General features: G+C 38.3%; 3 non-coding genes across 3 annotated transcripts; all 3 read right to left on the bottom strand.

Annotated features, from left to right (window-relative positions):
• Positions 1 to 213: 213 nt before the first annotated feature.
• Positions 214 to 287, bottom strand: TRNAI-AAU. The gene has a single exon. It is a non-coding gene; the product is annotated as a tRNA-Ile (tRNA).
• A 1628-nt stretch (positions 288 to 1915) lies between these two features.
• Positions 1916 to 1989, bottom strand: TRNAI-AAU. Its single transcript has one exon. It is a non-coding gene; the product is annotated as a tRNA-Ile (tRNA).
• Positions 1990 to 3655: 1666 nt separating this feature from the next.
• Positions 3656 to 3729, bottom strand: TRNAI-AAU. The gene has a single exon. It is a non-coding gene; the product is annotated as a tRNA-Ile (tRNA).
• Positions 3730 to 3867: the final 138 nt, after the last annotated feature.

Genomic DNA, 3867 nt, shown 5'->3' with positions numbered 1-3867 from the left:
CTACGACCTCCACGTTTTTAACACGATAATCTTACAACTGAGCTAATTGGGCAAAGATTTTATGCACATTATAGATCGTTAGCTTCTAATCCAGCCAATCGAGTTTCGTTTACGTAACTTTATGCATAATAAACTTAAAAAAGTCATTATCTTCTAAAAATCGTAGTGTTTTAACTCGTATAATGAAAAGATATAATTAAAAATGAGGGAAATTGGCCCATGCAGGTCTCGAACCTGCGACCTTCGCGTTATTAGCACGACGCTCTAACCAACTGAGCTAATAGGCCATAGATTTTCTCGCCTGACAATGCACTTGACGTGTTATTCTACCCTATCGTTAAGACGTGTCCCTCAGGCTGTCTGACACGCTTTCCCTCCGGCAAGTTGACACTTGGCTTGCCGGCTTTCTCACGCGCTTTCCTTCCCACAAGTTGACACGTGGCTTGCCGAAAAATTTTCTCTCATGAGAGTCGCAATACTGAATCTGGCCTTCAAAGTGAGTTCATTTACCTCCTTGTTCGTGAAAAGACTCTGAGAAATACTCGAATTTCATCTTTCGTAAAAGAACATATCGAACGGCCAAAATAAGTTCATTTACCTCCTTCTTGTTCCTGAAATGACTCTCAGAAATCCTCGAATTTCATCCTTCATGTAAGAACATATCGAACGACTCAGATCTAAAGAAAATTTTGAACGGCCGTATCATCGGTTTAAAGTTCGTACTGTTGTAACCCTGTATCATGAAAAGATATTATGAAGAATTAAAAAAACTTGTTCTATGGAATTGTCGAACCTACGACGTCCACGTTTTTAAAACAATAATCTTACAACTGAGCTAATTGGGCATAGGTTTTATGCACCTTATAGGTCGTTAGCTCTTAATACTGCCAATCGAGTTTTGTTTACATAACTTTATGCATAATAAACTTAAAAAAGTCATTATCTTCTAAAGTTCGTAGTGTTTTAACTCGTATCTTGAAAAGATATAATTAAAAATGAATGAAATTGGTCCATTCAAGTGTCAAACTTGCGACCTCCACGTTATTTGCACAACGCTTTAACCAACTAAGCTAATAGGCCATTGACTTTCTTGCCTAACAATGCGCCTGACGCGTTATTCCACCCAATCGTCAATACGTGTCCCTCAGGCTGTCTGACACGCTTTCCCTCCCGCAAGTTGACACGTGGCTTGCCTGCTGTCTCACGCGCTTTCCTTCCCCACAAGTTGACACGTGGCTTGACGAAAAATTTTCTCTCATGAGAGTCGAAATACTGAATTTGGCCTTCAAAGTGAGTTCATTTACCTCCTTGTTCGTGAAAAGACTCTAAGAAATCCTCAAATTTCATATTTCATAAAAGAACATATCGAACAGCCAAAACTAGTTCATTTACCAACAAGAACATATCGAACGGCCAAAACTAGTCCATTTACCAACTTCTTGATTTACCAACTTCTTGTTCCTCCTTGTTCGTGAAAAGACTCTAAGAAATCCTCAAATTTCATCTTTCATAAAAGAACATATCGAACGGCCAAAACTAGTTCATTTACCAACTTCTTGTTCCTGAAATGACTCTCATAAATCCTCTAAAGAAAAACTGTGAACGACCGTATCATCGGTTTAAAGTTCGTAGTGTTGTAACCCCGTATCATGTAAATATATTATGAATAATTAATAAAACTAGGCCTATGTAATTGTCGAACCTACGACCTCCACGTTTTTAACACGATAATCTTACAACTGAGCTAATTGGGCAAAGATTTTATGCACATTATAGATCGTTAGCTTCTAATCCAGCCAATCGAGTTTCGTTTACGTAACTTTATGCATAATAAACTTAAAAAAGTCATTATCTTCTAAAAATCGTAGTGTTTTAACTCGTATAATGAAAAGATATAATTAAAAATGAGGGAAATTGGCCCATGCAGGTCTCGAACCTGCGACCTTCGCGTTATTAGCACGACGCTCTAACCAACTGAGCTAATAGGCCATAGATTTTCTCGCCTGACAATGCACTTGACGTGTTATTCTACCCTATCGTTAAGACGTGTCCCTCAGGCTGTCTGACACGCTTTCCCTCCGGCAAGTTGACACTTGGCTTGCCGGCTTTCTCACGCGCTTTCCTTCCCACAAGTTGACACGTGGCTTGCCGAAAAATTTTCTCTCATGAGAGTCGCAATACTGAATCTGGCCTTCAAAGTGAGTTCATTTACCTCCTTGTTCGTGAAAAGACTCTGAGAAATACTCGAATTTCATCTTTCGTAAAAGAACATATCGAACGGCCAAAATAAGTTAATTTACCTCCTTGTTCCTGAAATGACTCTCAGAAATCCTCGAATTTCATCCTTCATGTAAGAACATATCTTACGGCTCAGATCTAAAGAAAATTTTGAACGGCCGTATCATCGGTTTAAAGTTCGTACTGTTGTAACCCCGTATCATGAAAAGATATTATGAAGAATTAAAAAAACTTGTTCTATGGAATTGTCGAACCTACAACGTCCACGTTTTTAAAACAATAATCTTACAACTGAGCTAATTGGGCATAGGTTTCATGCACCTTATAGGTCGTTAGCTCTTAATACTGCCAATCGAGTTTTGTTTACATAACTTTATGCATAATAAACTTAAAAAAGTCATTATCTTCTAAAGTTCGTAGTGTTTTAACTCGTATCTTGAAAAGATATAATTAAAAATGAATGAAATTGGTCCATTCAAGTGTCAAACTTGCGACCTCCACGTTATTTGCACAACACTTTAACAAACTAAGCTAATAGGCCATTGACTTTCTTGCCTAACAATGCGCCTGACGCGTTATTCCACCCAATCATCAATACGTGTCCCTCAGGCTGTCTGACACGCTTTCCCTCCCGCAAGTTGACACGTGGCTTGCCTGCTGTCTCACGCTCTTTCCTTCCCAACAAGTTGACACGTGGCTTGACGAAAAATTTTCTCTCATGAGAGTCGAAATACTGAATCTGGCCTTCAATGTGAGTTCATTTACCTCCTTGTTCGTGAAAAGACTCTAAAAAATCTTCAAATTTCATATTTCATAAAAGAACATATCGAACAGCCAAAACTAGTTCATTTACCAACAAGAACATATCGAACGGCCAAAACTAGTCCATTTACCAACTTCTTGATTTACCAACTTCTTGTTCCTCCTTGTTCGTGAAAAGACTCTAAAAAATCTTCAAATTTCATCTTTCATAAAAGAACATATCGAACAACCAAAACTAATTCATTTACCAACAAGAACATATCGTACGGCCAAAACTAGTTCATTTACCAACTTCTTGTTCCTGAAATGACTCTCATAAACCCTCTAAAGAAAAACTGTGAACGGTCGTATCATCGGTTTAAAGTTCGTAGTGTTGTTACCTCGTATCATGTAAATATATTATTAAGAATTAATAAAACTAGGCCTATGTAATTGTCGAACCGACGACCTCCACGTTTTTATCACGATAATGTTACAACTGAGCTAATTGGGCAAAGATTTTATGCACATTATAGATCGTTAGCTGCTAATCCAGCCAATCGAGTTTCGTTTACGTAACTTTATGCATAATAAACTTAAAAAAGTCATTATCTTCTAAAAATCGCAGTGTTTTAACTCGTATAATGAAAAGATATAATTAAAAATGAGGAAAAATTGGCCCATGCAGGTCTCAAACCTGCGACCTTCGCGTCATTAGCACGACGCTTTAACCAACTAAGCTAATAGGCCATAAGTTTTCATGCCTGACAATGCACTTGACGTGTTATTCTACTCTATCGTTAAGACGTGTCCCTCAGGCTGTCTGACATGCTTTCCTTCCGGCAAGTTGACACTTGGCTTGCCGGCTTTCTCACGCGCTTTCCTTCC

The sequence above is a fragment of the Cucurbita maxima genome, unplaced genomic scaffold, assembly GCF_002738345.1.
Source record: "Cucurbita maxima cultivar Rimu unplaced genomic scaffold, Cmax_1.0 Cma_Scf00736, whole genome shotgun sequence".
Lineage (NCBI taxonomy): Eukaryota > Viridiplantae > Streptophyta > Magnoliopsida > Cucurbitales > Cucurbitaceae > Cucurbita > Cucurbita maxima.
Note: the sequence above shows the minus strand (reverse complement) of the source record. Positions and strands in the feature narration are given on the sequence as shown.